The sequence below is a fragment of the Staurois parvus genome, unplaced genomic scaffold (assembly GCF_062004578.1).
Source record: "Staurois parvus isolate SC_StPar_1 unplaced genomic scaffold, SC_StPar_1.0 ptg000058l, whole genome shotgun sequence".
Taxonomy (NCBI): Eukaryota; Metazoa; Chordata; class Amphibia; order Anura; family Ranidae; genus Staurois; species Staurois parvus.
This window is the reverse complement of record NW_028317854.1, coordinates 1,917,649-1,944,321: the sequence shown is the minus strand read 5'-3', so window position 1 is coordinate 1,944,321 and position 26,673 is coordinate 1,917,649. Positions and strand designations below refer to the sequence as shown.

The window sequence follows — 26,673 nt, the reverse complement described above, 5'->3', positions numbered from 1 at the left end:
ATTATAGATATATACTCACAAACCAAAAGGGATAAAAACAGAACAGGTGATCCATAAGGACAGTCCAATGGATTCAAACACCATTTTTTTTTTTTTTGTACATGTTCTCTATATATACCTTTTCTGTATGGAATTTTTGACATTATTGTTATTATTACTATACGTATTGCCATGAGTATTTTCATGGGTATTGCTATGCTCAGCTACAGTATCACCACCTGTTATACCATCATGATTCATGTAAATAGTTTGAGGGGAATTTGTAGTTGTATATATATATATGTATTTGTTTTTTTGATCAGCTCTGATGAAGAAGGGAGCACCCTTCGAAACACGTTAGCCTTCATCCTCCCCCCCTTTTGGATTTACCTGTAACCCTGTGTGGATCATGGTTACTTATGCCTGTTATACCATCACTTTGTGAGTATATTTCCTTAATAATAAAATTAGTCACTATTTATTGAGGTAATGCGCAAGGTTTGTGCGCTCTTTCTTTCATCTACTTCTACTGTCCTTATGGATCACCTGTTCTGTTTTTATCCCTTTTGGTTTGTGAGTATATATCTATAAATTATCAATAAATACGTGGTGTACCACGTTAATGCACGATGGGAGTGAGCCCTTGTTTGTTTTTGTTCACCGTCACCAGAACTAGTTTCCACATTGGAAGATTTCCCCTCTATTCCTCTTCTGGTGACAACCCAAAATTTGAGATTTCTATTTACTTTCACTTTCCATTATAACAGTAAACAGGACAAATAGAGAGGGGGAATGGGGCACAGACAGTAATAAAAACTGACAGGTGTTCCAACCTCTTTCCACTCTATCCAAAACTAAAAACAAGGTTCCCGTGCGAGCTGCGTTTTCAGAAGCACAGGGACTTCTTCCCTGCGTGTCACGGGGCACAGGAGTCAGTTCAAATGAATGGGCTCTCATGCCTGTGCAAAATGCGGCCCACAAGGCCGCATATATGTGAACCAGGGGTTAGAGAATTGCAGTTTTCTGAGCATTCATTTTAATTATCCAATGAAAGTCTACAGCTGTATTCAACAATGCTGAGAACAATTAAAGCAGAAAGGCACAAAACTCACCTATGGTCCAATACCCATGAGGTCCCTCGCCGGCATCTTCTTGCTGGATTCTTCCAGGTGCTGGTGTTCGGTGGTTTTGATTGGCCGGCGTGGGATGAGTTCACTCTCACACATGCAGAGCAATGCAGCCATCCAACACACTAGCGGTGTGCCAGAATGTAAAAGCTGCAAATGTGAATAGGCAACTAAAGTGTACATTATTGCAGAGGAGACATTGCATATCTCTTCTGCAATAAAAGGCCTGCCTGTTTGCAATTTTTTTTTTTTAATTTATTTCATTTAGTTCTGCTTTAAAGATGTTTAAAGTGTAATAACCCCGAGCACCCAATCAGATTTATTTAAAGTTATTTAAATCAGATACAAGTTCAATTTTGATTGGTTGTTACATATTTATTCATTTTAGGACTTGCCTTTTGCCTTGCCGATTAGGCATGCATAATTGGCAAAGAGAGAATCTAGTTCTGGAAGTCAAAATAACACATTGGACTAATGCAGGCAAAAAAAACCGAAAAATCGGTCGTTCGTTTGGCCGACGTTACCACCAGCCATTTCAAAAAAAAAAAAAAAAATTGGCCGACAAAATCATAAAATTCACCCCCATAACTTCTGTCCCTTGCAGGTCACGGCTCATGCGTGGATTTTTTTATAGGTAAAACGATCGGCCGATTTGCCCATCATTGCCAGGAAAATCGGCTGATCGTCCAAATTGGGCGAGAATTTTCCAACATTACCGATAAAAAAAAAAATTGTGCAAAAAACCTGATAAACGGCCGACCAATTAACCCACTAACAGTGCGAAAATCGGGCGATTTTTTTTTTTTTTGGCCGATTTTCGACCAGTCTATGGCCGGGCATTAGGCTTCATGCACACTGGACATTTTTGTAGCTGCTCCCAGGAGCATCAGGTGTTTTTTTTTCCTTTACTTGCCTCTAAACTCCCCTGCTACCAGGAGGAAAGCCTTTAAGAAAGTTTGCAAAACATCCTGTGTGCATGTGGCCTAGTGGTCACCATAAACATTACAACCTGACCATAAATCGATTTTATATATGGCCACCTAAATCAATCAGTACCCAATCAGGCAGGCCCTTGCATTACACACTTGTTGTCAGATCTAAAGGAGGTTGTACAATCAGATTGTAATGTGTGTGGTGAGCTTAAGAGTCTAACCTTCAAAAGGGAAATGTTTAACCCCTTCCTGCTGGCGCCTCCCGGCCCTTTTAGAGTTTCAGCCGCCGGGAGGCGGGGTGGTGGGGCGTGGTTTAGGGATCATGTGACCGCCATGACGCATCGTCATGGCGGTCACATGATCGGTAAAGGTCCCGATCGAAAGAGCGGACCAGGACCTTTCCGTGAGTACCGCACGTGTGCTGGGAGCACTCTCAGCACATATGTTTTTTGTTACATGAACGCAAATGTGCGGCCGCTCGGCATCTAGGCCCAGACGCCGGCGTGAAGGGGTTAAACACAAGTGTTATTTTATGTCCCCATGACAGGCCCAAGAATGCCTATCAGGACTTGCGAATCACTGAGATCGTTCTCTATACTGACATTACAACATGAATTTGTGTAGTCTACTCTTCTTTATTGTTCTGACTGGACAATAAAACACAACAGCTATGACTGAGTAATTTACATAGTAAACATCAACAAGTGAATATCATCACTGAGACAAAGAGAAGGCCTTCCTCATTAAAGTGGACCTTCACCCTGTGTTCTTCTGCCTCCCTTTTTCGCTTACGTTTTTTTTCTTTAAAGAGACATATTTGCACTTTCACAATTCTCGCCTAGGTGAACATTTCTCCCTACCCTCTGTGCATGCGCAGATGTGTCACAAAGCTCAGTTCCATAGAAAGCCCTGCAGCACATCTGCACAAAGATTGCTACCCTGGAAATCCAAAGCCTTACCTGTCTTTATGCATGCGTAGAAAAATGACCCGTGTGTAGGTGTGCCGACAGGCTCTGCCGGGGCTCGAGGGCTGTCCACTGAAGTGAATGGGGTTGTGCTGCAACTGCCTGTGCACACAGTTGTAATGCAGTAGTGTGGGCTTTACAAGGCTACAACCAGCCGTAAAAAGGAGACATATCACATATCATAGCTAAAATTAGTATCCCCTATGATATGCTGCAGTCTGACTTCTACTAGTAGGCAGAAAATACTCAGCTTCTCAACCGTCTACCACTGACTACACAAAATAAAAGCATATTTAAACCCTATCACTACATCCCTTAAAGTGTTACTAAACCCAGGCCCCTGAATTCACTATATCTGGTCTCCCACAGTACACACAACATGGAAATGCAATTAATTTAGTAAAAATAAACTGCTAAATATCTTTTCTCATCAGCAGTATATAGCAGACTTGTGACTTCTATCAGTGTCCAGCTCAGCACTGGTAAAAGCTTGTAGGCGATTTTTTCCATTCTCCTCCCACTGTCCTATGAGACTGCAGGACCCATGACCCTCTGTCTAGACAGTGCTGATTGGTCCTGTGTTGATCACATGAGAAAAAAAAAAAAACAACACACACAACTCTCAAGCAATACACACCAAACTGAGCATGTGCAGCTTGCCCTCCAAGGCTCTGTTCTATAAGGAGATGAGTGGGGGACTGTGGAAGTTGGGGAGGATCAGAGACAGAATTAAAAATCCTTTTTACACAATGCAGAGGATTAACCCCTTAAGTTCCACAGTTAGTATAAGAAGCATGATTTACTGCATATACAGACTGATTTTACTGTTGTAGGTTTAGTAACATTTCAAAGTGTTAATAAACCCAGGACCCTGCATTCACTAGATCTGGTCTCCCACAGTACACACAACATGCAATTATTTAGTAAACATAAACTGCTAAATACTTTTTCTCATCAGCAGTGTACAGCAGTCTTGTGACTTCTATCAGTGTCCGGCCGAGCACTGGTTGATCTTGTGGGAAGAGTTTTCTTCTCCTCTGACTGTCCTATGAGGCTGCAAAACCCCTGACCCTCTAATCGGACAACACTGATTGGCCCTGTGCTGATCATATGCACTCTCCCAAAAAGAAAGAAAGAAGAAAAAAAAAAAAAAAAAACTCTAGCAGTGCACACCAAACAGAGCATGTGCAGACTTGCCACTGCTGCTCTGTACTATGGCACATGGATTGGGGACAGTAGAAGGGGAGGATCAGAGAAGACCGGATCAAACAGCCTTTTTACAAAGTGTAGAGGATTAACCCCTTAGGTTCCACAGTGAGTATAACAAGCATGCTTTACTGCATATACAGACTGATTTACTGTTGTGGGTTTAGTAACACTTTAAAACACTAATGTCAAATTACAATAAATCTTTTTTTTTTTTCTAAAGGCGTTTATTTAGGGTTTTCAAAACATATAGTAGAAAAGAAATTAAAATTCATTTTCAACATTTTTAAATCTGCAACTCCTGCCACGAAGATCCTTGTTTAGTCATTTCCTGGTATAGGAGGAACAGCACTCGGTCTACCGAATGGGCTCCCGCAGTTTTCAGCACTAGCCAATTCTCAAAAAAAGCAGTTTGCAGTGGAGCTGCAGTTAGGCGTTCAAAAGACAATCCGGCTACGTACTGAATGGAATGCCTTTTTTTTTCCTTTTTCTTTTTTAGGAGGGGGTGTCAAGGAGCAGTAAAATATGGGACAAATACTCTACAAATCCAACACAACCACAAACCAAGCATTTTGCTCATGGTTGCAGTATATTCTTCATTAACCTGAACGGTCGAGTTTGCCAGGTGATGCTGCCGGTCAACTTGGCATGCTGCCAATGTGAAAGAGGCCTAATTCTGCAGCTTTCATTTAATTTATGATCCTGCCATGCAGGTCTTTGTTTATTTCAGTTATAGGGTGTCCCCCAATTGTACTCCTGCATTGTCACTAGAGATGAGCTTCTGGCATGCTTGGGTGCGCTCCCCAGTCTACATGGCCGAGCCTGTCAGGAAGTGGTCATCTGTAATGGGCCAATCATCTGCGACCGAGACATTCCTTGCCCTGCAGCTGCACATATACACACCCCTTGTATACTCACGAGAATGCCCCCCGTAAATGATTGGCCCATTACAGGTCTATTCCCTCCTAGACCTCCAATTGAGGTCTAGGAGGGAAAAAAAAAAAAGTTTTTTTGCACAACGCATAGAAGAAGAGGGCCCCAATTACTGAGAAACCTCTTGTATTTGCACTGCTGTATATAAAAAAAAAAAAAACACACACAGCTACAAACGGGAACTCAAGGAAACCCACCAAAAGAAATGACAGCTGTTGAAATACATACATGTACAGAAGTAATAGCTGCAGGAGACTAACAGAACTAAAATACAAAGAATGAAAACATTTCTGGCACTTTGTTTACATTTTAAAATCAGTATTTTTTGCTAGAAAATTTTTATGTCATATGATATTGTGCATTTTTTGGGAAAAACAAAATACACGTTTTTAAATTTTATTGCAAAAAAACCCACAATACATAACAGATTTTTTATAAAATAAAAAAGATGATGCTACACCAAATAAATAGATACCAAACATGTGTTACTGTAAAATTGCGCACGCCTGTGCAACGGCATAAATTTTACTATTCATAGGCAACGCTTTAACAACCTTTACAGATTACCACTTTAGATTTACAGAGGATGGCTAGTGCTAGAATTACTGCCCATGATCTGATGTCCGCAGCAAAACCTCACATGTGGGAAGATCGCGTTTGCACGCGAGCACAGGGACACTTTAATTTTTTTTTTTTTTTTTACACTGTCACTTTACTTATTTTTTTCATCTTTGATGTAAATGTGCCCTGTGACAGAAATACAAACATGACAGTTATTTTTATGCAGGGATCTGGGGTCTATGAGACTCCAAATCCCTCTTCTGCACCTAAAAGCATTAAAAACCCAAAGATCAATGTTTTTGAATGCTTTCAGATTTTTAAAAATGGCGCTGAAAGTTTTCGAGTAAACCGGAAGTGATGTTAGATCATCGCTTCTGGTTTACAATAAAGGAGAGCCCAACAAAGCTGATTCTGGTGGGGTGGGATGGGAGATCCATAGAGAGAGCAGCGGGGGGGCCTAGATGTTCCCTACTGCTGCTTGTACAAGCAATCGAGCAGCTAGTAGCCACTTCGATTGCTTGTACAAGAGAGACAACTGCCGACTCTAAAAACAGTAATAGGGCGATGCCTGCAACTACAGGCATCACTCCCGGTACAACCACGGAAAGTCCAGCGACGTCACTGGCCCATAAGAGGTAAAAAAAAGAAAAAGAAAAAAGGAAAATTGTGTATTATACACAGTGCTTTAGCAAACTAAGGGCTTGTTCACATTAGCTGGTGTGCACTATGATCTGTATATTGTTCAAAAGCGGTTACACATTGGACTGTTACAACGTATCACACTGCTTTGCTTTTTTTTCTCATCCGTACTGAAATGTCACAAAATGACATTTCATTCAATTTTATGCACCACTGCAGTGACCTGTGCAGCATCAGGCTGGGTTCACACCACTGTCTAAGTGCAAGAGTGCCCAATGCATACACAATAGAAAGACAAGGCAAACAGCCTCACCATCAATAGGTCTAGTTCACACCAATGTGCTGTGCTGGTGTGTGCTGCAGTAAAGGGCCTAGTCACACTTGTCCATTTTCATGCAACAAATCATATGCAATTTTCTGCATGAAAAGGCTTTAACAGTAGAAATCCCATTCTTTGCTATGGGACTGGTTCACACCTGCACTGAAGTTTGTTAAAAATAAAATCAAGACTAGATGGGGCTCATTCACACCTATGTGCATTACCACACATGCTGCAGCTTTGTGAATCCACATAAAATGATGCACGTGTCAACATCACACCGCACATCACTGCACTACATTACAATGCACTGCTATGCAGAGACTTAGGCTGGCCATACATTATACAATTATCTGGAGATTTTTGGTTTAGATTTACCAAAAACCATATAATAGGAGGACAAACCTAAACAACACTTTCAGTTGTATCCAATTAGGCAGGCCCTTGCACTACACAGTTGAAGGTAAATCTAAAGGAAATTGTGCAGAAAATTGGAAGATAATTGTAGCCTTAGGCTGGTTCACACTATAGAAATGCAGTCCAGATGCATTCTGGATGGGTTTCCACACGGGCGTTTGTGATGCGTTCCAGTGCGGTTTTTTATGCATTCCACTGCGTTTCTTTCCCCCTCTCTTTTTCTTCAATTTAAATAGGGATATGTGCTTTCCAGTGTGTTTTACCGCATTCTAGTACAATTCTGCGCAGAAACAAATGCAGCATGTTCCACTTTTTCTGCATCTAGAACTGCAAACACTGATGTGAACTATGACATTGATAACCATATAACCTACTTTCTGTGTGTTTTGGATGCAGAAAAAAAAGCACACTGAAAAGCATGTAGTGTGAACTGGCCCTTAAAGCAGAACTACACTCCCCAATATGCTCACCTCTACCTTCCAGCAATGCGGCGATTACATCCCTCGCTGGCTGCTGTAATTTTTTCTCGGGTGCTAGGTTTTGAGATCCTTGCTTGGCTGGTGATGACATCATCCCGTGCACTCACACTGGAGTCAGTCATTCCAGCACATCCGGAGTGCGTCAGAAGTGCACACTGAGCTGTATATGTGCAGCTCAGTGTACATGCAATAGAAAGTATGTGTGTATTATTGCAGAAGGGACACAGCACATCTCTTCTGCACTAAACAGCTGCCTGCTTGCAGTTTTCTAAGGCTCCATGTTCACTGGGAATTTTAATAACTCTGGTAAGGTTAGCGGTGTAAAGTCACATTAAAACGTGAGTTTTTCAGCGGTTTTACCGCTTTTTTTTGCTCAAAAAAAGTCCAAAAACACTGGTTTGCCGCATTAGAGTGTTTTTACAGCTAAAAAAACTCCTCTAGAAACCCACTAGTCCTAGGCGGGTTTTCCAGCCAAAAAACACTGATTACAGTCTATGTGTGCATGGATACATAGGATAACATGCTGGGGGGTTTATTGGCTGTAAAAAAAAAAAAAAAAAAAAAAAAATGCCAAAAGCCAAAAACAGCCGCTGTAAATATGTCCAGTGTGCATGAGGACTAAGACTTAGGTTTACTCTGCTTTAATCACTTCAGTGCCAGGCATCTTCACCCCCTTCCTGCAAAGGCCAATTTTCAGCTTTCAGCATGGTCGCACTTTGAATGACAATTGTGCGATCATGCAACACCATACCCAATTACATTTTTATCATTTTCTAAGACAGATACAGCACATTTTTCTTACTTTCTGTAATAATATTTTGCAAATCAGTAATTTTTCTTTTTCACTAATGAATATGCTGCACCGATGGGGCTGCACTGATAATCTGTGTAAGCCCTGGTTCACATATATGCTGCCGTGTTTTGCACAGGCACAAGAGCCCATTCATTTGAATGGATTCCCATGCCCCATGATACGCAGGGTAGAAGTCCCTGCACTCCTTCTGAAAACGCAGCCCACACGGGAGCCTCGGTTCCCAGTATGGTTGTGTCTTCCAGTGCGGGCGGTGTGCTATTAGAATGGCATCTGACCGCGGGTCCACAGTGTGGGTGGTGCGGCTGCACAGATTTTTGTGCAGATCCGCAGCGGCACCACCCACACATATGTGAACCTAGCCTTAATGTGTGCTGTAGGAGTTGCCGGTTATCGACTCCCCTTTCCTCACACGGTGACAGCACTGAGGAAAGGAAAAGCTGACAACCTGCAAGTTTTACATGTGATCAGCTGTGATTGGACACAGTTGATCACATGGTAAAGAGCTGCTGTGATTGGCCCTTTACCTTGATATGTGATCCAAAGGACACAGTGATCACAGAGCGTCCCCTGAGGGCTGGGATCTGTGAGGCCTCCCAGAATGAGATAACTGTGCTGTAGCGGTCTTTTGACTATGGCACGGTTGTGAGGTGGTTAAAGGCACAGTTCACCTTTACCCAAAAACTGCCTTTGCAGGTAAGGGGCACCTATAGATAATAAACTGTCCAGCCTTGATCAAAGTTGAATACTACCCTTGCTATAGGTGTAGGTCATTTATGTGGCTTCTGAAGCCTGACTCCCAGAGATGACATCATCCTGTTGTGTTGCTACGATGTTGCTAAGAGAATCCTAGCTGTCTCCCACCTTCACAGGAGTGAGCTCTCAAACACTGAGCTCAGAGCTACGGCACCAGAAGTGATAAAGCACATGTGAGGGAAACTGAATCAGAGAAAGAGCTCGCTCCTGTGATGGTGGACTGTAAGGCTGGCCATACATGAGTCGATTTTCAAACTATTTTTCATTTGAAAATCGGACCCAAGAATAAACGGCCGATTTTCGCTCTGTTAGTGGGGCAATGGCAGCGGCCGATTTTAGTGGTTCCTCCCCATTTCAATTATCGGGCATGCTGGAAAATTAGTGCAAAAGGACCAATTTTCGAAATCAATGGTGGCACCATCGGATTACAGAACGAACTATGTTTTTGATCGAAAAATTGTTCGGAATTCAACCCATGTATGGCCTGCTTAAAGCAGAGCTCCACCCAAAAGGGGAAGTTCCGCTTTAAGGACTACTCCCCCACTCCCCATTAAGGATTGGCACCTTTGGGGGGGGGGGGGGGAAGCGGGTACCCAAATTTGACAGGTACCCGCTCCCATTTCTGGTCCGACAGGAAGCGCAAGGTGTCCTCCCTCCCTGTAGTCTTTTGGGACACGTGACAGGTCCCAGAAGACTACAGGACCATTCATGAAGCGCAGCGCTACTTGCGTATGCGCAGTGGGTACTCGGCTGTGAAGCTGTCACAGTCGGGTGCCCACACTGAAGATGCCGGCCTCCTGGAATCCAGGACGGTCACTGAAACGGGCTGTGGGGGACACACCATGGGACTGAGGGACAGGTAAGTGGCTGTTTTTTAAAAGTCAGCAGCTACAGTTTTTGTAGCTGCTGACTTATTTTTTGACAGGTGAGTGGAACTCCACTTTAAAAGCTAGGAGTCTCTTAGCAACGCCCTAGCAACAAGGCATGACTGGATGATGCAGTCTCAGAGTTTTTCTGTTAGGCTCCATGAGGTACATTAATATAGCGAGGGCTATAACGCACCTTCTTATTGAGTGGATTCCATCAAACAGAATCATTTAGAAAATGATCGATCAATCAGCACCAAAACGATTCGGTCACACATCAGATTGTATTTAGATCGATCAGATGATGAGGTTGGCTGCTAGAAACAGACCAGATCCGACCATTACCTTATGTTATCTTCCAACTAGGGATCAAATTCCACTTCCCTATGGGTGTCATATGATGGGACTAGTGACTTCCCAATAGGAAGAATCGCTGATGTATGGAAGGCAGTATAGTGGGCATAGGACGGAGGGGAAGCAGTCCCAGCACCTAGAAAGCAGGTAATCTCCCTGGGCTGTGGCAGCCATGACACTGAACTCAGGTACAACACACGGCTGAGCCCTGACCACACACAGCACTCGGTCATACACAAAGTACACACAAGAATACAGGCGCCTCTTCCTGTTCAAACTTCTCTTCCGCCACTTACACGAGTGCTCCTCGGAGAACAGAGCGGTGCAGGACAATGTACGAGTGTCAGTGCCGTACCTGGAGTGATCCCGCTCCCTCCCCCGGGGCTCTCACAGTTCCTGATCAGCCCCCGACGCCGGCATGATCCGACCACCAACTACAAGGAAGACACGACCTGTCCCAGCCAGGGACTGCCACCTAAACACGCCCCCTCACCACACTCTACCCAACCACAGGCGGAAGGACATGTAGCCACGCCTTTAGACGTGACGGACACATTGAAAACACACTTCCTCCGAATCCCTGCAGCCGTGAAACCTCCCGGTCGCTCTATAGAGAGTAGAGACTGCTGTGTATGATGGCAACGGCTGCCTCACGTTATATGGCCAAAAGTATTGGGACACCCCTCCACATCACTGGATTCAGGTGTTCCAATCACCTCCATGGTCACAGGTGTATAAAATCAAGCACCTAGGCATGCAGACTGCTTCTACAGACATTTGTGAAAGAATGGGTCCCTCTCAGGAGCTCAGTGAATTCAGGCGTGGCACCGTGATAGGTTGCCACCTTTGCAGTAATCCATCTGTGACATTTCCTTGCTACTAAATATTCCACAGTCAACTGTTAGTGTTATTCAGGGGCGGACTGACAACTCATGGGGCCCCCGGGCAATAGGGGATCATGGGGCCCCTGTGTCCTTGCCCAAACTCAAAAAAGCCTATGAAAAAGGTACCAGGGGCATGTCATGGGGCCCCCTACTGACCCCGGGCAATGCCTGAGTTTCCAAATGGTCAGTCTGCCCCTGGTGGTATTATAACAAAGTGGAAGCAACTGGAAACAACAGCAACTCAGCCATGAAGTGGTAGGCCATGTAAAATGACAGAGCGGGGTCAATGCATGCTGAAGCGCACAGTGCACAGAGGTCACCAACTGTCTGCAGAGTCAATAGCTAAATACCTTCAAACTTTGTGTGGCCTTCAGATTGGCAGAACAACAGTGTGTAGAGAGCTTCATGGAATGGGTTTCCATGGTTGAGCAGCTGCATCCAAGCCTTACATCACCAAGTGCAATGCAAAGCGTTGGATGCAGTGGTGTAAGGCATGCCACCACTGGACTCTAGAGCAGTGAAGATGTGTTCTCTGGAGTGACCAATCATGCTTCTCTGGCAATCCGATGGACGTGTCTGGGTTTGGTGGTTGCCATAAGAACAGTACTTGCCTGACTGCATTCTGCCATATGTAAAGTTTGGTGGAGGGGGGATTATGGTGTAGGGTTGTTTTTCAGTGGACAGGCTTGGCCCCTTAGTTCCAGTGAAGGGAACTCTTAAGGTGTCAGCATACCAAGACATTTTGGACAATTTCATGCTCCCAGCTTTGTGGGAACAGTTTGGTGATGGCCCTTCCTGTTCCAACATGACTGCACACCAGTGCACAAAGCAAGGTCCATAAAGACATGGATGAGTGAGTTTGGGGTGGAGGAACTTGACTGGCCTGCAGTGTCCTGACGTGAACCCGATAGAACACCTTTGGGATTAATTAGAACGGAGACTGCGAGCCAGGCCTTCTAGTTCGACATCAGTGCCTGACCTCACTAATGCGCTTCTGGAAGAATGGTCAAACATTCCCATAGACACACTCCTAAACCTTGTGGACAGCCTTCCCAGAAGAGTTGAAGCTGTTATAGGTGCAAAGGGTGGGTCAACTCAATATTGAACCCTACGGACTAAGACTGGGATGCCATTAAAGTTCATGTGCGTGTAAAGGCAGGCAGCCCAATACTTTTTGCAATATAGTGTACATTACATGTCCTATATCATCTCACCATATGCTGGGGCAGGGGCAGACTGACCATTCGAGCACTCGGGCACTGCCCGAGGGCCCAGGGTCAGTAGGGGGCCCCATGAGATGCCCTTGATACCTTTCACAGGCTTTTTTGGGTGTGGTTTGAGTGTCGGCAAGGACACAGGGGCCCCATGATTTCCTATTGCCCAGTGGGCCCCATGAGTTGTCAGTCTGCCCCAGCAGCTGGGGGATGTTACTAAAACCTGAGCAGCTGTGCGTAGGAGCCAATCAGCTTTTACCTTCAGTTAAGCTTTGAAAATGGAAGCCTGAAGCTCAGTGGTTGCCATTCACAGTTGCTCTAGGTTCTGTCTACTCCAATCTTAGGGTTGGTCCATGCCACAATTTCTGTGTTTCTGCTGGTGCATTTTTGATGCCTTAATTCCCCCCTTTTTTTCTTCTTGAGTACCAATTACTCACTGTGTTCATTCAGACAAAAACTGCATTGATCAAACAAAAACCGTTCAATCTGGTATCATGTGAAAAAAAGGTTTGTGCTTGTCCATTCTAATAATTTCGGACAAAAGCTGTGTACTAACAATCAGATTATCGTACGATCACTTTAAAAGGGGTATTTTTCGTACAATTTTCTGATCATGTGTATTATGCTTAAGGCCACATGTACACATGAACTCCCCTAAATGTTTAGCTCTCCTAGCAGCAGAAAATTGCTAAATGCGGCAAAATCACAGTACTGCATTTAGCTACGTTTACTTATGTTTAGCGCTTGGACATTTATTCATTTGGCCAGAGTATTTTCCATTGACATGAATAAACACCCAAGTGCTAAACATGGCTAGCATTTAGATGCGTTTTTGTTGCATTTAGCATTTTTTTTGCCAAAACATTCCTCTCCTTTTTTTTTTTTTTAACTTTTATTTGATTTTCAGTAAGAAAAAAAAGACAACATTTTTACAAAAATATTCACATATACCTATTCCATTATTCTCCCTTACACCCCTCCCCCCTCTCTCCCCTCCCCTATTCCCCTTTCCTTATCCTCTTCCTGACATATCCTTTCTCATGTTTCTCTACTTGTCTCTTTATCTACAACATGGTTCTCCTTCAACCTCACAATTAAGATCCCTTCCTGGTATCTAATTTTCTCCACCTTTACCAAAAAGTTTTAAATTTCAGCCAGCTACACCACGTTTTCCTGACATTTTTCATGTTATCTTCCTCTATATGACGTAACTCCTCCATCCTATAGATATTTTCTACTCTCTTTATCCATTCCTCAGGAACCTGCCAAAGCTTAGAAATCAAACTCTTAGCCACACTAATTAGATGATAAAGTACCCTATTTTTATATCATTTCACTGAGAACTCAAAGTTATAGAACAAACAACTCCAGGGGTCTCTCTGTACAATTATCCCACATATCTCCTGAATATAGTGAATTATTTCTCTCCAGTAATCCTGTATTTTTGGACAACTCCACCATATATGTGTTATTGTGCCCCTTTCTCCACATCCTCTCCAACACAAAGGTGATGTGTCTACTTGTTGTCTGTGAGCTCTATTTGGTGTAATATACCATCTAGTTAAACATTTATAATTCATCTCCACTGTGCTCATATTTGTCACCTCATGTGTTAATTTAAAAACTTTATTCCATTGCTGTACACTCAATTCCGTTCCAATCTCTTTTTCCCATTTTTTCAAGAACCTCTGAGGATCAGTTCCTTCTATATCCATTAGGATCCTATAAATCCTAGAAGTAATATGTTTTGGGGTTATTTTTTCCTTTAACAGTTTTTCAAATGGATACATGTCCTTCAACGTCCTCAATGGTTGGGGGAGACTTGAAACAAAATGATTTAATTGATAATACCTCCACTCATCTAATGTGATAAATAAATCTTTTTTCTTCTTTAAATTTTGAAAAGTATGTATTTTCCCTTCATTCAATATATCTTTCAAACGTGTAATCTTATCCTTTAACCATTTCCCAAATATATTATCCGTCCCCGGGGGAAAATATTCCGTTCCCTCCAAAGGAGTCAATATTGAATTATATTTCCATCCTTTTTCACTATACATTCTATCCCATACACTTGTCAGTGAACTAATATAATAATCCAATGTGCGAAATTTATGTGGAATCCATACCATCTTTTCTAACTGTGCCTTACTTAAAATCCCTTCTATCTTCACCCATCCATTCCCTTGTGAGTTAAATGTCCAGTCTACTATTCGTTATAAAATCCCTGCTACATAATAATTCCTGACATTAGGTAAGGCCAGACCCCCTTTTCCTTTCTCTCTGCTCAAAACTTTGTAACTAATTCTTGGTTTCTTATTTGCCCATACAAATTTAGTAATCATATCCCAAAAAATGATCCTGGGAGGTGAACTGGAAGCATATGAAACTTATACAAAATTTTTGACATTATCACCATCTTTACCAAATTTATACGTCCTATCCAAGAAGCTCCTCCCTTTGAAAGTCTCTTTAGTTCTTCCTTGATCTAATTTATTAGGGGGATATAATTCGCCTGATATATATCCTTTATTGTGGGTGTCAATTTTACTCCCAAATATCCTATTTCCTTTTCTGTCTATATAAATGGGAACTCTTTTTGCAGACTCAGCTTCTCTGACCTTGGGATATTGATATTTAATATTTCTGATTTCACCAAGTTTATTTTCAGGTTTGCTAGCTCACCGTACTATTTTAATAATTTCATTAAATTAGGTATCGTTATTCTAGGTTTCACAATATTAAACAACATATCATCTGCATATGCGGTGATTTTATGTTCCATTTCACCTGTCTTTATTCCCATTATATCTACACACTTACTTTCACCAAGACAGGTTCCAATGACAATATGAACAATAATGGAGAGAGGGGACATCCCTGCCTAGTACCATTATACATTCTAAAAAACCTTGAGAGTGATCCATTAACCTTCACCGCGTCCGACGGGTTATTATACAGCTCTTTTATCCATTTTACCATTTTAGGGCTTAATCCTATAGCTTCTAGTGTGTCAGACATAAATCCCCAATTAACCCTATCAATAGCCTTTTCGGCATCAATCGATATGAGTATTGCCGGCTCTTTTTCTCTCTTAGCTCTTTGTACTAGTATAAGGGATCTCAACCCAATATCCCTTTTTTTCTTCCCGGTACAAAACCCACCTGATCTAGGTGTATCCATTCTGGCATCAGATCCTTCAATCTCGTTGCCAACACCTTAGCATATAGTTTAGTGTCTACATTTAATAAAGATATAGGCCTATAACTGGTGCACTGCGTACCATCCTTTCCTTCTTTAAGAATAATCGCTATATGAGCTTGTAATGACTCCTCTCTCATTTCCAACTCCTCCCCCAGTGCGTTCATACACCTTCACATTTTAGGGATAAGAAGATCTTTAAATTTTTTATAATATCCTACTGTATATCCACCTGGCCCTGGACTTTTACCTCCCCCTGTCTTCTTTAAAGCTAAATTAATTTCCTCCGGAGAAATGGGTCTTTCAAGGGTCTCTAATTTTTCTTGCGCTAATCATGGTAGCTCAGCCTCACTTAAATATTTCTTCCTAATTCTTTTCTTTTCCTCTTCCCTTTCCTTTTGATCACTACAGCTCACAATATAAAGTTCACTATAATATCTTTGGAACCTATTAGCGATATCATAAGTAGCGTGCAATATTTCTCCTTTTTTATCTCTAATTTTTTCTATGAAATTTTTTGATTTCTTATTCTTTAACCATCTCATTAAGTATTTACCCGGTCTATTCCCGAACTGGTATTTTTCTTTTAAAACTCTGTAGAATATCTTCCTCGACTCTTGTTCCATAAGGTCTTTTAACTCATCTTTTTTGAGTGTTATCTTCTGGTATATATCTATTTCTCCGTTTTTTTTTCTTATGTACCTGTTCCAAATTATAAAGCTCTTCCATCACCATCTTTATTTTTTTCCCTCGTTCCTTCTTTTGCTCTGTTCCTGCCGCAATCAATATTCCCCTGATATATGCTTTATGTGTCTCCCAAGCTATAGCGTCAGAGACCTTGTTAGTTTCATTAAGCTCGAAGAATTGTTCAATTTCTCGCCTTAGCCTTTCCTCTACTTCGGGATCCTGTATGAGCATTTCATTTAATCACCACCTAGTTTTTCTATCTTGCCCTCTTCCTACTCGTTGTGACAGGCGCATGATCGGATATAGACATTACCTCTATGTTGGAGCTTACCAATGACTCCAAGGGGTTTATTTACTAAAGCTGGAGAGTCCAAATCAGACTTCTGCATAGAAACCAATCAGCTTCCAGGTTTCATTGCCAAAGCTTCATTGAACAAGCTGAGGTTAGAAGCTGATTGGTTTCTATGCAGAAGGGAGTCTGATTTTGGACTCTCCAGCTTTAGTAAATAAACCCCCAACTGTCTATGTTCTATCATTATATAATCCAGTTTCGAGTACGAGCCATGTACATTACAGAAGAAGGTATAGTCTCTTTCTCGTGGGTGTTTCACTCTCCAGGTGTCCACCAATTGATTTTTATATAATATCCTCTTCAATAATTTCAACTTCCTACCCTCTCCTCTCTGTGCACCCGACGATGCATCCAATCTAGGATCTAAACATAGATTAAAATCTCCCGCCACAACAAGACTTCCCTTTTTAAATTCAGAGTTTTTTTAACATCCCCTCTAAGAATATCGCTGGATTTTTATTTGGACAATATGTTTGCTGCTGTAAATTCCAAACCCTGTAACCCCTGAGAAATAGGAACCTGCCTTCTGAGTCTTCCAATTTATCCTCCAAGGAAAAATTCAAATTTTTTGAAAACCCAATTGCCACCCCTTTTGCTCCTTTAATTGGTGAGTCAGCATAATACCACTCGGGAATAAACTTTGAATATAATCTAATATTTGTATCTCGGGTTAAATGTGTTTCTTGGAGAAATACTACTTCAATAGAGTGTTGATGGATTTCCCTGAGTATCTTATGTCTTTTTATCGGGGAGTTCAGCCCTTTCACATTATATGTCATAAATTTAATAGAGCTCATTTCTATTATAGTTACGTTACTCTGCTGACTTTCCTTCAAGAGAACACTGGTACATACAATTTAGGATATGGACATTCTTCCTTCTCTTCCCATAGTAATCCATTACCCACCCTCCCCTTACCCCCCTCCCCCCCATCCTTAAACCTTCTCTTTCCCCCTCCCCCCTTCTCCCTCCCCCACACCCATGGGCCTAATTTTTGCCCTTGAATTTGTTGTGGGACCCTCCCACTGGCGATTCCCTGGATGGGGTGGAACTCTAAACATGAACGCCCACTCCGCTCCCCCTCTTGCCACATAGGGGATCTAGAGTTTTTGCAGCACGTTACGCATCCAGGCTGCCCGCCCTTATCTAATCAACATTACTTAATTCCTGCTGAACCTCAAACTTCTACTAATTCTCCCTATATGCACTCACAGCCTCTGCATGAAAGAGGAGAGGTGTAGGAGGGATTGGCGAGATAAAAAAAAACAAAAAACACTCCACTCATTAAAATCATTCCTCTCACCATCTTCACCTCCTCCATCCCTCCCTTCCATGTCGAATTACCTTCTTCTTTTATTTATCATCTGCCACTTCTCCTTTCCTGGCCCCAAAGACTCAGCAGACTCTTCTGACCACCCCACAATGTCCACTTCCTGTAACTCTAATTTTCTGCAAAAGTCACTGAATTCTTCTGGGAATCTTAATCTTGCTGATTTCCCATCTCTCCAGCCAATTAGGCAGGCTGAGAACCCCCAGTTATATCAAATCTTTCTCTCCTTCATCTGTTCCAGTAACGGTTTCAGTGATCTTCTCCTAGCTAACGTCTCAGATGAAATGTCAGCAAATATTTGTATCTTTTTATCTCCAAATTTTATTTTAGGGGTCTCTTTGAGCTTTTTCCAAATTTTTGCTCTGTTCTCATAGTTGTGGAAATGAACAATCACGTCTCTAGGCAAATCAGCTGACACTCCTTGCGGTCTCCTTATCCTTTGAACTCTCTCCACCTTAAGATGTTCTGATGGGGATCTTTCTAACAGAGGATTAATTTTATCTTTCAATTCTTCTCCAGGGGACTCTTCTGGTAATCCACAGATCCTTAAATTGTTTCTTCTTTCTCTATTTTCTTGATCCTCTAATTTAAATGCAAGCTTTCTCTGTTCTCTTTGCATATCTTCTATCTGTGTCTCAAGTTTAGTGATCCAGAGGTCCTGTGTCTCCATTTTCCCCTCTACCTCCTCCACGCATGATAATATTCGACCCAGATCATTACGTATTGCCATCAGTTCATTTTTCATAGACACTTCCAATTTTGCAAACATATTTGCAATATCGGTTTTTGTGAGTGATTGTGATGTAACTCTGTGTTGTTCCATAACACTTTGGTCTCTTGTGCTATCTGCATTTGTTGTGTCATAAGATTGGTTCGCATCTTGTGTTCCCAGGGACATTCTTACATGGTCTCCCACCTCTTTCCTAATTCTCTCCTGTTGTCTCTCAAGGGTTAATTTCTCTGGACTTTTCTCCTGAAGGAGTAGATATTTCTTTATTGTGCTGGTATTCGCCCCTGCTTGGGATTTTTTGACTCCTCCCCCTTTGACGGGTTTGCTCCTCATCCATTCTGTTTTGTCACTGAGTTTGCTATAACACACGTCTGCTGTATTATCCGTCTCTTGCGGTATTTTCCTTCCCAAAAATATATATATATACTTTGGGAGCAGGAGCAGGAGTGATCTCTCCAATTCCACCGCCACTGAGAATTGCTGAGAACCACCCGAATACGGTCCTCTAACCCCCTACATACTTAGGAGTACATTTAACATTTATAACATTTACAGCAGATGATTCACAATAGAGACAGTCTTGCTGTTACTCACGACAACTCACCAACCCTTTTCATATCGATAGATCATCTTCATAGGGCATACACCATCTCAGCTGTTACCACCATACGGAACTCCTGGTGAGGTTAGATGAGTTAAAAAATGTATTAATTAATTAATTAATTAATAAAGGGTCTCTGTTTCTTTAAAACTTCTGGGTGTCTCAGGGTCTCCCAATGCTGCTGGCCTTTTTAAAACTTCTACTTCGTCTTCAGCTGTAAAGCCACATCACTCTTCTAAGGTTTTGAAATTGCCTGCCATTTTCAAAATTGCCGCCTTTCATCACATGGGCTGTCACCTGGTAAGTCACATGGGCGGTCACATGGATGTCACAGGGACTCTCTCACCATCCCCATCTCCTGCTCCTGGACACTGCTGATCCTCACTGCTCCACCGCTCCACTATCTCCCCCACACACTCTGGACCACACCTCCACCCGTGATGCCGGCTCGGCACCTGGACCCGATGCTGCCACGGCTCTCCTATCCACTCCACCCAGCCTCACGGTATGTACATGCTTTATGGCCACGGAGCAACAGAATACGGCTGGCTGCAGGGCTGCTTTCTTGGTTGACAGGCACCTGGAGCACACGCTGCTCACGGCGCCATGTTCATGCTCCAACCCCCTCCCAGAGCAGGATTGTTCCTGACATTCCTCAACTAAACCTGATTACATTTAACTGTACTATACTCTGCTGCTCCTAAACTCTGGTAAAAGTGTATGTGTACATGGACACATAGGCATTTATTTAGTTGAATTCAGGGGCTTTTGCAATAAAATACCAAAAGCTCCTAAACTCACATTTAGGAGCAGCAGTGTACATGATGCCTTGCTGCCTACTAGGACAGTGAGAGCAGAAAGAAAACTCCTCCTACAAGCTTTAACCAGTGCTCAGCTGGACACTGATAGAAGTCACAATACTACTATATACTGCTGATGAGAAAAGGTATTTAACAGTTTATATTTACAAAAAAAATAGCATTTTCATATTATGTGTACTGTGGGTGACCAGATATAGTGAATGCAGGATCCTGGGTTTAGTAACACTTTAAAGGATAAGTTCACCTTTTAGAAAAAAAATTATAAATGCACATTTTTTTGCAGGTAAGTCCATAAATGAATGATACGGCGATGTCGGCGGAACCCCACTTCTCCCTGTACTGTCAGAGGAAGTGGGGCTGCAGCTATGGGAACATGTTACATGTTCCACCCTAAAAATGGGTGGAACATGTAACATGTTCCCAAAGGTGAACTTATCCTTTAAGGTTGTCTAATTTTATATTTTTACAGTGACATTTGTTTTATTCGATTTTTCTATGTTATCCTTACTATTTAGTTAGGACTTGCTAGTTATTTATTTTTTTTAAAACGTCTGCCGAACCCCAGTGCTCTTTGATCATGTCGTTTAGATACATTTGACCTCTCAAAAGTTGCCTACCCCTGATTTAAAGACACTCACTGAGAGGTCTGCAGCCCACAGAAACATATATTGTATACAGTGCTCAAAATATCAAGTCTTGAGCTACTAGCAAGGCCTTAGGAGTTACTTGCCACCAGTTGCCCCACCCAAGCCTTAAGCTGCACCGCCCCTAATTCCACTCCTAAACACATCCTCATACATTATCTCATGAAATTACACTGTTAAATGATTTATGTAGAATAAAAGTACAAAAATAAATATTAACAACAACTTTAATAATTTTAACATAAAGCAATGTAAACATAAAAGAAAAAAAGTGCTTTACATCAATAGGGAAACAAAATGACTGTAGGAAGGAGAGAAGGGAGGGAGGAAAGAAAGAAAGGGAGGAAAGGAAGGAAGTATGGGAGAGAGGAAGTAAGGGAGAAGAGGGAGGGTAGAAAGGGAAGAGGGGGGGAGGGAAGAAAGGAAGGTAGGAAGGGAGGAGGGAAGGGAAAGGAGGAAGGAAATGTAGGAAGAGAGGGAGGAAAAGGAGGGAAGGAGAGGGAAGGAAGGGATGGATGATTCTCTGCTCACTGGCTCAGTCCAAAGCATTATAGAGCTGCCAACTGCTCTGTACAGTCACACAGGCACAGGGGGAGGCAGAGCAGATCCAGCCTCTCTCCTCCTATTGGTTCAGAGGATGTGGTGAGGGGCTGGGTCCTGGGGAGCACACAAGGGTGACCAGAAAAAAAGGGAAATCCAATGGACAGTCGGGGCTGATCGGTGCATCTGATCCCTGTATGACTTTTAATGAAGCAGCAGGAAGCCAGTTCTCCTCTTCCCTTCTGTGGCTTTCAGCTGCTTCATTGAAAGCCATACAAGGAGATCAGTGCTTGTAACTGCCCCCACTGACATCCCTCCCACCCACCCCTAGTCCCGGCCCTGCTCGCTCCCACATTATTTCAACTTGAGCTCTGCTGTATGCATATTAACCCCCCACAAACACAAATAGAGGGCATGAAAATGGGACGCACAAAAATTTGTATATACAAATCAGAGACCTCCAAATCTTCAATTGCTAAGATTAAAGAAAGGTAAAAAAGGGGGAGAGAGTCTGAACACCTAAAGAACTAATAAACTCACCCTTGTACTAGTATGTAGGCATAGGACACACACCCCTGTCACTCCCCCCCTCTTAAAGGAGAATTATACAAAAAAATGGATGGTTAAACCCACAAGTGCTTTTTTTACCACTACTATTCCTTTATATTCGCTTTTAAAATTTATAAATGCACCAATTTAGAAATGGGATGCAAAGTTTAGCACCATAAAACACTTTTTAATAGATAAATAGTGCATTTTATGTACAACTATATAGACCAGGCCAAAATGAGGGACAAATGATGGGGAAGGAGGGACAGAGGACTTTGTTCCAAATGAGGGACTGACCCTCAAAATCAGGGACAGTTGGGAGCTATGCCCCTTTTATCCTGCATATGTCCTGCAAAGTTGGCCAGACCAAGGGCCCTGTCCAAAGGGACAGTGGAGCCCACCGGCCACTCCACATGCAAAGACACAAAGCACAAATAAGGAGAAACCAGAGAGGACAAGGCCACCCCACCAACAACTGCACCACATAAGAAACCAGCATCAACTAACACCCAACAAGGATTCAACAATCACAAGCACTCGACAGCCACCCAAACAACTACAGCATCCAGAGGACAAATCAACAAACCTCCGTCGCACGCAAAACAACAACCAGAACCCCAATCAAAATCCAGCAAACATCCAAACAATCCCCTCTAAACTCCATACCAATTCTGAGTATCTTCTCGATGTTTTAAAGTCCAACCAACTACTCCATATTTTCCTAAATTCTTCCATTTTATCCTCTTCCATATGACACACTTCCTCCATCCTAAAAAAGTTTTCCACTCTATTTAGCCAATCATTTATTCTTGGTGGCTCCGGGGCTTCCCAGAATTTGAGAATCAAGCCCTTAGCCACCCTGATTAAATGATATAAAACCCTGTTTTTATACCGTTTACCTACAGGCTCTACAAAGTAATATCACTGATTTCCTGGATACAATTAATTATTTCCAAAAATCCTGTATTTTTGGGCAATCCAACCATATACAGTATGTGCCATTGTACCCTTTTTCCCACAGCCTCTCCAACATAAAGATGAAACATCCATTTGCTGTTTATGTGCCACACACGGTGTAATATACCATCTCGTCAAACATTTATAATGCATTTCTACTGTGCTCATGTTTGTCACCCCACGTGTTAATTTAAATATTGTATTCCTTTGTTGTTCATTCATTTCTGTTCCAAACTCCTTTTCCCATTTTTCCAAGAACTCAGGAGGGTCAGCTCCCTCCATATCTATCAGGATCTTATACTGTATATCCTGGAAGTGGCTTGTTTTGGAACTGTATTAACATTCAAAAGTTTTTCAAATGGGTGCATATTCTCCGAGATCCCTAGTGGTTGAGGGAGCGATGAAAAAAAATGTCCTAATTATCCATACCGCCACTCATCTAATGTGAAAAATAAATATTTTTCTCTCTTTAACTCTTGGTATGTGAGTAACTTCCCTTTCTGCAAAATATCCTTCAAATGTGCATTTTTATCTTTAATCCATTTGCCAGAAATTGTATCTTCCCGAGGAGCAAAGTACTCTGTACACACTAAAGGAGTCAAACCGGAGTTGTATTTCCATCCTTTCTGCTTATAAATCCCATCCCACACACCTAACACTTTTTTTGTTAAAGGACTAGTATTCTCATCTGATGTATGAAATTTATGTGGTATCCATATAATCTTCCCTAGCTGTGCTTTACTTAGTGTTCCTTCCATATTTACCCAACTCTTCCCTTGTGAAATAAATGTCTAGTCTACTATTCGTGATAATAGCACCACTAAATAATATTTCCTAAAATTAGGCAACCCCAATCACCGATTCCTTTTTACCCTACACAATACATCATAACTGATTCTCGGTTTCTTATTTGCCCATATAAACCTGAATATCAGCTTCTTTATTACCCTCAAGAAGGACCCTGGCAAGTTTATTGCGAGCATATGAAACTTATAAAGAATCTTTGGGACTATCGCCATCTTTACCAAATTTATACAACCTATTCAGGAAGCTCCTCCTTTTGGAAGTCTCCCCAAGTCACTCTTTATTTCATTAATTAAGGGGATATGAGTTAATTTTATTCCAAGGTAACCTATTTCCTTTTCCTTACACGTAAATGGGAATTCTTTTTGGAGACTCAATTTCTCTTGCTTTGGAATGTTAACATTTAAGATCTCTCACTTTGCAGGGTTTATTTTCAGATTTGACAGTTTGCCATATTGTTTTAATAGTCTCATTAAATTAGGCAACGTTATTCTAGGATATACTAAATAAAATAACATATCGTCTGCGTATGCTGCCACCTTATGCTCCACTTCCCCTACCTTTATTCCCACTATATCTACACACCATCTTACCCTTGCCAAGATGGGCTCCAGTGACAAATATACAAATGAATGGAGATAGTGAGCATCCCTGTCTGGTACCATTATGCATTTTAAAAAACTGGGAGAGGGATCCATTGACCTTGACAGCCACTGTACGGCCCGTTGTAAAACCCTCTTATCCACTTCAACAACTTGGGCCCTAATCCTAAGACTTCTAACGTATCTAACATAAATCCCCAGTTGACCCTGTCAAAAGCTTTCTCAGCATCTATCAATGGAAATAATGTCGGCAGTTTCTCTCTATTTACTCTTTGTAAGAGGAACAGTGGTCTCAGACCATTGTCCCACCCTTCTCTTCCCTGAGTAAATCTTACTTGATCCAGGTATAGCCACTCCGGCATCAGCTCCTTCAATCTAGTTGCCAAAACCTTAGCAAACAATTTAGTATCAATGTTTAATAAGGATATGGGTCTATAGATAGCATACTGTGAGCTATCCTTGCCTTCTTTGAGTATAATAATTACATGTGTTTGCAATGATTCCTCCCTCATTTGCATCGCTTCTCCTATTGCATTCATATAGCCACACATTTTGGGGATTAAAAGATCTCTAAATTTTTTAAAGTAACCCACCGTATATCCATCTGGACCAGGACTCTTTCTTGAGGTCGTGTTCTTTAAGGCCAAATTAATTTCCTCTGGGGTAATAGTTCTTTCTAGGGCCTCTAGTTTTTATTCTGCTAATCTTGGCAACTCTACCTCCTTTAAATATTTCTGCCTTTTTCTCTTCATATCATTCTCTATTTCTTTTTGGTTTCTCAGGCTCACATCATAAAGCCTACTATAATATTCTTGAAACCTGTTAGCGATGTCAGTCAATATACAAGTTCTCCTTTACCAGTTTGAATTTTACCTATAAAGTTTTTGAATTTCTTTTCATTTAACCTCCTCATTAAAAATTTTCCAGATCTTTTCCCCCCGTGATATCTCTCTTTTGATACCCTATTAAATATCTTCCTCAACTCCTGTTCCATAAGATCTTTTAGTTCTTCTCTTTTAAGGATTATCTTCTGATATATATCCATACCTCTCTTATTTTTTTTATGTAACTCTTCTAACTTATATAGCTCCTCCGTCACCCTCTTTATATTTTCCCCCGGTTCTTTCTTTTCTTTTGGCCCCTATCGCTATGAATATTCCCCTGATATATGCCTTATGGACCTCCCACACCGTGGCTACAGAGACCTCCTTGGTCTCATTAAACTCAAAAAATTGCTCAATTTGCTGTCTAATTTTTCTTATTATTTCAGGATCTTGTATAAGCATCTCATTTAGTCTCCAAGTAGTTATTTTGTCCTGCTCCACTCCAACCCAAAGTCTTGTTGTGACAGGAGCATGATCAGAGATAAACATGACCTCTATTTTACAGCTAATTAGCAACTCCAGTTGTCTTTGTTCGATCAAAAAATAATCCAGCCTTGAGTATGTTCCATGTACTAGAGAGAAGAAGGTGTAGTCTCTTTCTCTTGGATGTTTTACTCTCCTTTAGCCCTTTTATTTGGGGAATTAGCATAATACCATGTTGAATAGTACTTCTAATATAATTTCACATTTTTATCATAAGTTATACTGTATGTGTCTCTTGTAGAAACACTACATCTATGGAATGTTGGTATATTTCCATGAGTATCTTATGTCTTTTTATCGGGTAGTTTAATCCTTTTATATTATAAGTCATTAACTTAATAGATCCCATTTCTGATATTCTTCCTCTATCTTATCCACATGCCCAACACAGGGATACAGTTATGAGCAACCCAAGAAAGGACCCCGCGACCCCCCTCCTCCTCTTCCCCTCTCCCTCCCTCCACTCTCCACACCCCTTGAACCTTTGTGGCCTACGCATTGCCCTGGAATCTGTCATATATATGTTCCACTAGTGATTACTAATTTAGGGTGAGACTCAGAACACGCACGTCCCCTCTAATCCCTAGTTCGTAACATTAGTTAGATTGGCGATTGACAGTGTCTGACCTCCAGGCTGCTCGTTTGAGCAAATTTTTTCTTTACCCCTCCAACCCTCCCAACCATCATCACACTTAGGCCGGAAGTGACTAAGGGCAGGGAATTCAAGGCATAACCGGGAGAGGACCGGGTGGCGCCAGAGAAAAAAAAAAGGGGGAGGGAGGGGGGCATTTGGTAGGAACGGGGCCCCCCGCCCCAAAACTATAGCTGAGGGCTCCCCTCCCACCCTATCCCCAAACCTCCCCCACTGTCCGATCTTTTATACCGCCCCCCACCATGCCCAAACTCCCTACTTCTTCTTTCTAGTTACTCGCTGCCTTTTTCCTGCCTCCCCCCCACTCGTCATTCACATGAAGACCCTCTGACCAACCTTCAAGTTCTATTTTTTGTAAGTCTAGTTTCTTGCAGAAATCACCAAAGTATTCAGG

At 41.9% G+C, this 26,673-nt stretch overlaps 1 protein-coding gene across 1 annotated transcript in view; it reads right to left on the bottom strand.

Annotated features, from left to right (window-relative positions):
* Window positions 1-10,817, bottom strand: part of RFFL (ring finger and FYVE like domain containing E3 ubiquitin protein ligase) — a 111,887-nt gene extending 101,070 nt beyond the window's left edge. Inside the window, exon 1 of the mRNA XM_089668452.1 lies at window positions 10,700-10,817. The gene's annotated coding sequence lies outside the window, so the exon portion shown is untranslated. The remainder of the gene's footprint in view (window positions 1-10,699) is intronic.
* Window positions 10,818-26,673: the final 15,856 nt, after the last annotated feature.